Genomic DNA, 11,747 nt, shown 5'->3' with positions numbered 1-11,747 from the left:
GAGTTTGAGGTAAAGATATTTGTCACTACACTCTTTTGATTGTCTTATATCACTGATTATTTCATAGGTGATGTAGGTACTGATTTATCACTGACTCTGTGATGCCAAATTGCATATTCCTTGTATATGGGGGCATAGTCATCATCATATTCCCTACCCCAGGGTAGAGCATGGCTAACAGTAAGTATTCAATGGTCAGATTGATTTAAATATCAATACAACCATGTTTACATTTATTTTATGTATTCATTCAGACAGTTAGTTGTTTGTTTTTTTTTTCAGTAGTTGAGCACATAGGTCTGGAATGGGTGTTGGCTAAATAAGCAGTCTATTTGAGACAGTGATACAACCTGAGGGAAAAGAATAAGTAACAGCAACCGAAGGCTCCCTGCGGGAGAGAGAATTTGATGTTGTGAGTGGAGATACGAGTGGAGGCTTGTGCAGCAGGAATGAAGAAGTCATTCCAGATGAAGGTTCAGTCCTATGCAAGACTAGGATTGAACGAAGAGTGATACAAGCAAGAAAAGGTACACAGCTCAACACAATTAGGAGATGAAATGTGATGCAGAGGATGCAAAAGATGGCTATTGTAAAAGGATTTACAATAATTAAAAAGGATTAAGGATAAAAAGACTTTATCCTTAATAAAGATAGTTAATGAGAGTATGTAATTAGCTGATGGTGGGATCCGATTACTAATTTAGAAAGTACTTCCTGGCTTCTATGTGGGAAGTAACTGAAGGGATATAGGACATCATTTGGGAGCTTACTGCTGATTCCTGGCTAAAAATGATGATGAGCTGCTCTACAGAGGGTAGGATTGGTGGGAAAATAATAGAATTTCGGCCCCGATTAATTTGAGGGATAATAGAGAAAATTGCTAACGGTGAGTCTTGGTTTGGGGGGCTTGAGGAAAAGGACAATCAGCAAAGTCAAAGAATGCTCTCTTGAAGGCAGATGCAGGATTAGCTTGAAGAGGACTTGGGTGTAAGTTGCTTCTTAGGCATCTAAAGCCTATACCCATCATCCTTATTCCACCATTATCAGTCACCACCCCCTGCTGTTCCTTTATAGCATCATCATTTTCAGAGTCATATTCATCACTGATTTCTCCTCCCGATCCAGCCCTCCAGTTGGCCAGGCTTCTGTACATGTATATTTGAGACAGTGTCTTGCTGTATAACCCAGGCTTGCCTCGAGCTTAGGACCCGGAGTGCTGGAATTACAGACACACACCCCTATGCCTGACTCAGCAAGGCCTTTTCCCCTAACAGTGTCTCTTGATTCATCTTGTTCTTCCATTTGCTCAGTGATAACTCTATTGTGTAGCTTCCCATCCTTACATGTCTAAATTCCTCCCCAGCTAGCAGTTCTCTTACTTTCCTCTTTACCTGTGGTTTGCATGCAATGTTTCTGGGATACAAAACGGCAGTGGCTTTCTTTAAACGTTTCTACCCCCCTGCCTCTCTCAGTCCACACATGTTCATGCCCTCTTCTCCAGTCAAATGAGTGGCATCACTCTGTCCTTGTGCCATATGTATTTCCACCCAGAGAAGATTTGCTGATAGTCTTATCATCTTATCACTTATCACTTCATCCTTCTCTACTCAGTTCAGATGCTAGTTGCTATGAACTTTCCACAGCTACCTTCAGAAATCAAGACATCTCTCTAGTCCAGAGATCCCCTGGGATATAATACCGTTTTGATTCGCTTTCTTGTTTTCTCTGTGTTTTATCTACATATCCAAGTAGTAGGCTCTTTAAAGCTGAGACAAGAGGCTACTTCCCAAGCTTGTGATACACATGCAGGAAACTAGATTGGGATCAGCTCACAGTTCATGGTGGCATTTCTCCTGGCTATAGGAGGATACTGGCTGTACCAATCTGGGTATTTGTTTATTGCATCTGGGACATCCTCCTGGGCTATAACAACCACTGTATCAGGTACCAAGGTCACGTCCTGCTTCCTACCCTCACACATCATTGTTGTTTATCATGTTGACAAGGCTGAGAGAGCCTTCTATATTAGGCAGGCATGCTACAAGCCATTTGTCCTACAGGAACCTGGAGGAAGCCCTTGTTTCCAGCCTGACAGCTCCTATCATCCTCTTGGCTATTTTCCCTGTGCAACACAGCCTGACTTTTCTGTAAATTAGCACACTTCTTTATAGAAGCCATACTTTCATACCAAGGTTTATTTCAAGTCCTGTGTATTTCTGGCAACAAATCTCTTCTTTATTATTCTTCCTACCCCAGCAAGGACTAGCTGTCTGCCCTATATTAGTGCAGTTCCCAGGGTGGATGTGCATGCTAAGGAAGAGATGGAGCATCCGAGAGTGACCCTTGACAGAACAAAAGAGGTTCATCTGAGTTTATAGTCTTTCACAAAAGAGGACTTTCTTCTGCATTTAGGTGATCATGCCCTCAGTTATTTGTTGCTTCCTGCACAGCCCCAAATTCTCTCTCCTAAGAAGGATGCTTTATATAGACAGCACCACCAGGACATCTTTGCCTAGCATTCCTTGTGACTCTAGGGTATAGTGGGACACAGGCAAGAGACCAGAATGGGAAGAGGGAGGGGCTCAGGGCTTCTACTCCTACTGCCTTGCTGCCTTCTAGCTGCTGTAACAGAGTTGACCCTCTATAGCAAAAGCCACCCCCTCCATCACTCCAGTTCTCTGCCTGGCCAATCTTTCCAAGGTCAGTAATGGTAACAGGCTCTACTTTTGCTACTCCAGAGCACTTAGGCATCCCTTGATGTTCTCTTCACCCTGGTCATTGAACTCCCGTTGTTAAGTTTTTCAGCAGCTCTGTCTGCTACATGGATTCTAGTTAATGCAATGCCCGTTCAGAGAGAGCCCAGACTTAACTTACCTCTTCAATGACAGACGTGGGTTCCCATGGCTTTGCTTCCCATAGTACTATACAAGATAAATGACTACCACAAAATCACTTTATAACCCTAGATTACAAAAGATAAAAAGGAGCCAGACACAGTACTTGCGTGTTACTTTTGAAAATCTATGCTTCCAGACATGAACCCTGTTACTGCAGGTGTTCTGAATTTTTTTTTTAATATGTGCTTTGAGCTTGACCCTTCTCCTCACAGGGTTCCCAATTAACAATGAAGGATTGAGACCATGTTATCTTATTCCCAGCGTGGAAGTACACTGGATAGACTATGCCTGACTAAATCATGGGGAAATGACTCTGACCTTACACCTGTAGGATGCCACCTGAAATCTTTCTTTGTGCGTCAGCCAGGTTGTCACTAGTGGATGTGACAAGTGTTCCATGAGGATTTCCGCTCCAGTACCGGCGCTCTCAGGGTAACTTGGAGATACTTGCAGTCCTTCCTTCCTCCTGCTCGACAAGGACAGTGTTCATGCTCTGAACAGGTCAAGCTATTAGTCACCAGATTGCATCAGAGAGAAACTTTAAAACAGGAGCCTGAATAGAGTTCACCATTCTTTGGAGGCCTTGGGTGAATTGGGTTTTAATACTTTGGTCTTCATAGATCATGGTCCTGAAAGAAATTTCCAGGCTATTTCTAAGTTATCGTAGCTGGTTATTTTCTCTGCCAGTCTGAAAATCCACACTCGGCTCCTTCCTTCTTCACGATTCCCCCCAATGAAAACAGTCATTCTTTCTCTCAAAGTGCACTAGAGCAGCCTCTCGGGGAAGGATGTTTTTCATCCAAATGTTAAGGTTCCAGGGTCCAGAAGGGCCAGCAAATGCAAACCTGAAATGAATGTCTCTGAAGCAGAAGCCCAGCCCTGGTCCTGTCACACATGCATAAAACAAATGGCCCAGTGGAAGCATCATGTAAATCACTCAGTAGAGAGTGCCAAAAATTTCACTGCATTCCTTCCCCAATTCAAAACCCAAATAGCCTAGCACTCTAAACCCTCACCTAGAAACCAGGGAGGGAAAACGAGCTGTGAATAACTATGGGGGAAGTGTGAGGGGTGGTGGGACCTGAAGGGACCACCTGCTAATCTACATTCACACCGTATTTTGTATCCAGCTATGAATCAAAATTCTCGAGCTCGGTTTATGGCTTTGAAAGGCCCTAAAGTCCTGTTACCATCCTCACTGTTAGTTACCAGTAATAGAGCCAAAATTTGTACGAGCTTTTATGCTTCTTAAAGGATGTTGATCTACCTGGGTTCTATCTGATTCGGGGGAATCAGTGTAGATGGGTTTCAGGTGCCAGATATATGGGTCGTATAGTACATTACAGGCTTTGGTTTCTTGAGTCACTGTATGCCTAGGGGGAAGAGAAATGTCATGTCTTATATGTCTAAGGAAAACCACTTCAACACATTTTTAAGTAAATATGCTCTTTTCCAAAAACATAGGTTAAAAAAAAAAAAAAAAAAAAAAAAAAAGCTCTTCAGAACAACTCTTATTGGTGTTTACAAGAAATCATTTTTGTAGGGGGGACAAACAGCCTGCCCTCTCAGGAGTAGGAAGTAAGCTGAGTTAGATCTGAAGCACTCCTAATGATTGGGAAGAAAGATGGGTTTCCTTCCAAGGGTCCAGCTATAACAGCAGCACCATGCAATAGATCACGTGTGTATAGCATCTTATCTTGTACCGAAATGTAAGGTTTAGTTCAGTATTTTATGTTTCAGAGTTTTATGACTGTTATGACAAAGTGTCACCAGCTGGTTGGCTTCAGACAGTAGAAATTGATGGTGTCACGGTTCTGGAGAGCGCAAATATAAAATCAGGATGACAGCAGGGAAGAAAGACAGTGGCATCAACAGGGTGGCAGAATCAGGAGACACCAGTCTTCATCTCTCTCCAGAAAACAAGAGGTAGCTGTCTGCGAACAAATATGGCCTTGGGAGGGTCCATTTAAAAAAAAAAAAAAAAAGGGCAACACAAAGTGAGCAAACTCCCAAATAGCCACGTACAAAGGATTGCTGGGGAGATCCTAAGATGTCTGGGGATGGCTAGGAACAAAGAAGGAAGAGGCTATCAGCCACAGAAAGGGTGCCACCATGGTCCCCAGTGGTTTGCTTCCGAGGCAGATAATATCAGCATCTTTTGCCAATGATGTCATAAAATGCACCCTTGCCACCAACTTCAGGTGAGAAAGATGCTGATGCATAAGTTCCAGGAAGGCACTACCGGAGCGATGAGATCTCCACACCTCCTCCCAAATCTGCATGTGTTCTAGATGCTGCAGCTGTAATAGTAATGGCTGCATATGCTATTACTCCAGGGCCCAGATTCACAGATGCTCTACACGTGCCCACGTGCCACTCTGGATTTGTAGCCACACTGTGTGTATCCACTCCTCTAACCCCAGAACTTCTTCTGGAGGCAGTTTGTGGAGTCCTGGTTGCTCGAGGCACACCGTTTTGCAGCTCTTAGCTTTAAAACTGCCCTATAAGTGCCTGTGCCTTAGACTTCTGAGATGACAGTCATCTTATTGTGGGGTATAAAAGTTTACACCCCATAATGGAGATTAAATGTCAACATGAGCTTCAGGGAGAAAATGTCACATTCAAACCATGGCATGAAATGATTTTTGATAGCCACATATTTTTAAAAGAATATCTTTCATTGTCGTGAAATACGTAGAATGACCATCTCAGAATTATCATAGACTAAATACAAGTATAAGTAATAAAATTTCTAGAGGAAAACGAGGATGAAAATTCTATTATTAGGTTTTGGCAAGGCTTCTGAAATAGAACACACACACACACACACACACACACACACACACACACACACACACAATGCCTTATAAAGGAAATTACCAATAGGATTTACCAAAATTACATTTTTTTCCTTTCTAAGAGACATTGTGAAGCATGAACAGACAGGCCATGAAGTGTAAAAAAGTGTTCACAATGGATATACTCAACAAAGGACTCACATTCAGAATATATAAGGAAGCAAACAACCCAGCTGGGCATGGTGTGGTACCTGCCCAGAACTCCAGCACTTGGGAGGGAAAGACAGGTCATCCTTAGTTCTATGGTGAGTTTGAGAGCTGCGTGAACTATGTGACACCCTGTCTCAAATACACCACCAAAGGAAAGGAGGGAGGAAGAGGAGAGAGAATCCAATCAAAACAGACAATCAGCTCAAACAGACACCTCAACAGTGAAGGTAAGTGATGGCCTAGAAATACATGAAGCACGTTGTTCATCAGCAAAGTGGGAATTAAAACTATAATGATAAGCCAGTGACTATCCATTAGGGTGACCATAATTAAAATGATGGGAATTACAAAATGTTAATGAGGCTGTTAGGCAACAGGAGCCCTGCTGGAAAGGAATATGGCATAATCACTTAGAAGAGAAGCTCTTGGTTTCTTAAAAAGTTAAAAACATATGATCCAGACATTCCATTCCATTCTAAGTGTTTATACAAGGGAAACAGAAACATATGTTCATGCAATGACTTGTACACAAATATTTATATTAGCTTCATGCACAATAACAGAACCTGGAAATACTCCATAGCAGTTTTATGCACAATTAGCAAAAATTGGAAGTAGACCAGATGCTCCAACAGGTAATAGATAAATAGTGGAATATTATTAGACAAAAAAAATTAGAAACAAACTTCTAGCATATAGAACAAAATGAACTACCACCAAGATCATTTTGTGTTTCGTCCAAGAAGCCTGTAGTGAAGACTGCGGTCCCGTTTCTATAAAACCCCAGTCACTATGATAAGGTTCTAACAGGAAAAGTGTTCTGTGATTCAAAGCAAAGGCGCCAATGGCAATAGAGAGAAGTCAAGAAAATATAAACCCCCAGGGGGTTAAAAATAGTCTTTATTTTGCTGTAGCAGTGATCTCATAGACACATGCAGAGCTGTGCATATTCAGTAAACGCAGCAAATTACTCGCCAATAATACTTCACTGAAGCTGATTTTGAAACGAACTAACCAACTGTTGTGAGTTCACAAACTAATCTCTGGAATTTGGACCCAAGGTTTTCTAAATAACACAAATTCCCTTCCCCAAGCTCATGTAAGGGGAGATCTATCCCTGTTTTCCCTTCCCTTCTGTGCTGCGTTTCATTTCACCTTCCCTCCCCTCCCTTAACCTCCTCCTCCTCTCTCCTCCCCCTGTCTCCTTCCCTTCCATACCCCATGCCACCCTCCCAAGTCCCATGCCACCTGCTGTTCTAAGCTTCAAACAATGGCAGGCAAAAAAGAACTTCCAACTAGTGCCTCATCCCCAGGTTTTGCTACAGCAGCAAGCATCTGTATCTGGGCTCTATGTGTCTTTTCTCTCAAAGCAGCCTAAGATGGCTGATCTTCATTAGTTACTTGACTGGATTTGGAAGCCCACAGAGCAGTGAGGCATACCTCTGGTATGTCTGGGAGCGCATGTCTACAGAGGGGTGACTGAAACCAGAAGACCCCCCCCCCCCCGATGTAGGCAGCACTACTTCATGGGCTGAGGCCCACATGGAAGGAGAGGGCAAGGACATCAGCATTCCCCTTCACTCTGCTTTCTTGTAGGTCAACTGCTCTCCTCTGCCTCGAGCTCCTCCACCATGATATACTTCCAATGATCAAGTTAAGTAACCATGCATTGAACCCTCTGAAATGGTGAGCAAAATAAATCTATATTCCTTTGTTTCTGACAGTTATATTGTCAAAATGAGGCAAAAGTAACTGTCCCAGAGCACTGTATGTAGAAGAGCTTTACTGAGAGCCAGAGAAGGACAAGTATTAATAACCATGTAACTGTTTTTGTTCAGTTGGTTTTTTGAAAGGGTGTATTACATCGCCCAGGCTGCTCTCCCATCATCTCCACCTCCCACATACTGGGATCATAGGTGTGTATTGCCTTGCTCATTTCCTTAAATTTAATGACTTTTCTCTTGGTGAAGAATCCTGATGCTATAATTTGTTATGATCCTAAAGTCAGTCACAGTAAGTTTTCCTGATTCCCCAAAGGTTCTTTCAGCAACCAGAAAATTTTCTATCAACATAATTTATATACTCAGTGGTGTTTTGACCAGGGTATGTTCTAAGGTTTGAGTTCTGCTGCTCTTAGGTCTCATCCATATTGGCTGACTCAGAGAAAGGGCACCTCAGTGGGATTAATCTCTGCCTCTCACTGAAGGGTAGTAGGTATTGTTCATAAATTAAAGCACTGGGAAATTTAAATGTTATTGAATATGATTCTAGCATATTTAATTCCTACCGGTTCTCCTGTTTAAGAAGTGCAATGAGAAAGTCTCCAGATAATATTGTCAGGTTTTCTAGAAGCATTACAAATCAGAAGCTGTCTGCATAGCTATATAAAATTAAAAATGGTTTCATTATATATACACACATAAAATTCCATTAGGGAACACTGTGAGATGTTTGCATTATATGGATAATGTATGATCCAGAAATGCACAGAAGATATCAGAGAAAAACCCTGAATAGAAATGATACAAGCACAGATCAAATTATTAACCAGATATACTCTGAGTATTCATGGAGTTTATATGATGGTGGATGCCTATAATCCCAACACCCAGGAGGAACAGGCAGAAGGTTCAAGAGTTCAAGGCCAATACTGACCATAAAGTGAGTTTGAGGCCAGCTTGAGCTATATGAGACTCTACCTCAGGAAAACAAAACGGAACGTGGAGAATGAGACACAAGAATTAAAATTTAAAGAAGACCATTGATGCAGAAAGAGTTAAGATAGCAAAGCCTTTTACCATAATTCTCAAGAGATTTAATATGGCTTACTTTATGCTACACAGAAAAAGTAAGCTAGTTGTCTACAAAGCCCTTATTATAATAGGAAAGCCAGCCCTATGGTTTCCATTTCTCAAATGGCAGAGATTTGCTCCCAATACATAAAGAGCAAAGAGAATGATTCACACACCATTTGAGAAGCTTGGTGATAAAGAGGTCAGAAAGTAAGAGCAAAAGATACTTTTGGAAGAATAGTGAGGTATTGAATGGGCTCAAGGGATATGACCTAGCAGTCAAGACATGTTGGACTGAATGATTCTTACAGTCCTTTCACATAGGATTCCTGGTTATGTTTTTAATGGACAGACTAAGGACTTATATAAGGATGTCTAACAAACTGGTCTATACCAGCTGTTTATGCTAAAGACTCATTTGGAATCTGTATGTGTCTTTACAAGAGCAACCCTGGAGTGGTCATTGAAAATCTTTCCATGTTTCCAAGATTTTGAGTTAACCTCTTCCTGGCTTCACAAGGCAGGAAGGAAACTGTCCCTTCAGTTCCACATACCAACATGACCCCTTCACTAACCAGACAGGGAGCCTAATTTCTACATTCTCAAGGATCTATGCCTCAGACCAGAGGGACTTTCCTCCCAAGAGAATTACTAGGAAACTCATGACCAGACTGAATTATCTGCCTTCACTTGCCACCAATGGCAAGGACTGGCAGGCCTGCCCTGTGGCTGCCTGGTTTGTGATTGTAGGAAACGCTAGAGAGTTTGGGTGATTTGGTGGTACCCTGCCCAGCTCTGAATTCACACAGAATTTGTCACAGCCAAGATGTGAGGAACAGCAGAAATCCTGGGAGTGGTAAACAGATCTCCCAGCCAGAGAATCATCACTTGGAGTTTTCCTCTGAGTCAGGTTAGATTTTAAAATACATTTTTCTGAGTAAAGGTTAGTTTAAAATTACATTCCTGGAGGGGTGTGCTGAGCTTTTTAAACACTCTTGTAATCTGAAGCTATCTCTTTGGGGTAACAAAACTGAAATCTAAGCTCTTAGCCTCAGATTTTTTAATTTAAAGACCAACAGCATACTTTTTAAATATCCCCTGTAATTATTGGTCCTATTGAAAAACACATTTCTCACAGGCTCTTTGCACATCATTAACTGTGGAAAAAATACAGACCTTTTTTTTTAAGTGAGCAAGATTTTCACCCTGACTGGTAACTTACAGAACAAGTGGCTGAGACCTTGTGGTTATTTGGACATTTATGAGTCAAAGTAAAGAATGGAAACATCAGTATTTGTTCTGATTTCTTTCTTTTCTGGTGGCACTTCCCATCCTATGTCACAATTTGCAGTTCTGTTTCATTCTGATGTTGTCTAAAAGCATATTTACAGTTTTCAGCCAACAAGCATTGAATATATAATGATATGTAATTTTTGAACACATGATCAAGTGACTTATCTACCATAAACTAACAAATTAGAATTAAAACACACATCTAGAAAGAGAATTTTCATGCAGCATTTTTTAAATTCTAATGTTCACCTTTAAATCCTTTCTTCCACACTTTTTTCTAGAGCTGACTGAAGTCCATCACTCTGATTTCTTCATCATCCTCTGAGTTGGACTTCTTCCACACCCAACTCTTCACTTCCAGTGACTGCTGCAGACCCTCCTGTGGACAACATGGTTCCTCAAGAGCAAACACACAGCTCAAGAAAGCTGGTCTATTCTGTGCTACGTTTTGAGTTTACTGGGTTCAGATAGGAATGCTCAAAAGTCATGTGTCTTCTCAAGCTGGCCCTTCTTCCATCGAAGGACCGAAGAAGGACCTGCTCTCATTTCCCAGGGGTGTTGTAATAGGCACTGCTAACTCCTATGTATCCAGAGACTTCTTCACTGTTCTATCATTATCACCCAAAGGAGGAAGGGAAGTTTGGCCACTCTCCCTGATAGTAATTAAAGAGTGACCTACCGTGTCTGGAATGTACAATGGCATGAATTGCAAAGAATGTGTCTCTCCTTGCCAGGGGCAACAAAAAGTAGACAACTTATTCTTAATATCTCTGATTGACTATCTTACTAATAATCATGAGCTCTGTTTGGGGTCTAAGAATTAGGTTTAAAAATTCAATCTGAAGCAGAAATTGTGTTTCAGAAGACAAAGATACAGCTTAAGAGAGACGGGGGGGGGGGGGGGCAGGCAGGGGGGAATCTATCAAGTATTTGCCAAACATCTACATATGTTCCCATACAGACATAGTCTTTGGCAAAACTACTTCTGTTGCTGATGTCCATTAGATTATATGACCCTGAATGAACAGCCTAAAAAAATTAACTCAGTAAGTTGTTTTGAGATTAAATAAATCCAAGATGTCAGACATTGTGTCTAGCATACTAAAGCTGTTCACTAGTTTCTCTCCACATGTGGCACTGTAGACATATTGGGTATGCCACTTGGAATTTCATATAAGCTTTTGGGAATATGTTTGACTACTTTTGTTTCTGAGTGCTTTGAAAGAGCATACATACCCTGTAAAATCATGTGACGATCTAGTCAAAGATGTTCCACAGGTCATGAGGCTAATTAAGCATTCTACACTGCAGCACATTACCCTGCTTTCCCTGATCACAGAAACTGGAGCTGAAACCAAGTGTGTGGCACACCTGAGCAGTCCTTGGTATCAAAAGAAAGTTATTATTTCTATTTTCTTTCTGCTAATGGTGTACATAAGAAGGCAGCAACATTGGGATGAATCCTGAAAGGGGAAAAGCCTCCCCATGAAATTATTCTACCAGCTTTTTTTTTTTTTTTTTTTTTTTTTTTTTTTTTTTTTGACATTTCTGTGTGTGTGCCTCCTCAGCAGGACTATGCCTTACTGTTTGTGTGTCCCGGTGCATGTGGAAGCTAGAGGACCACCCTCAGGTGTTATTCCTCAAGTGCCATACACATTACTTTTTACAACAGGGTCTCTCAGATTCACATGGTAGGCTAGCCTGGCTGACCAACAAGCCCCAGAGATCCACCTGCCTCCACCTGCCAGTGATGGAAT

The sequence above is a fragment of the Peromyscus eremicus genome, chromosome 17 (genome assembly GCF_949786415.1).
Source record: "Peromyscus eremicus chromosome 17, PerEre_H2_v1, whole genome shotgun sequence".
Taxonomy (NCBI): Eukaryota; Metazoa; Chordata; class Mammalia; order Rodentia; family Cricetidae; genus Peromyscus; species Peromyscus eremicus.
The sequence above is the reverse complement of the archived record's forward strand: the minus strand, read 5'-3'. Positions refer to the sequence as shown.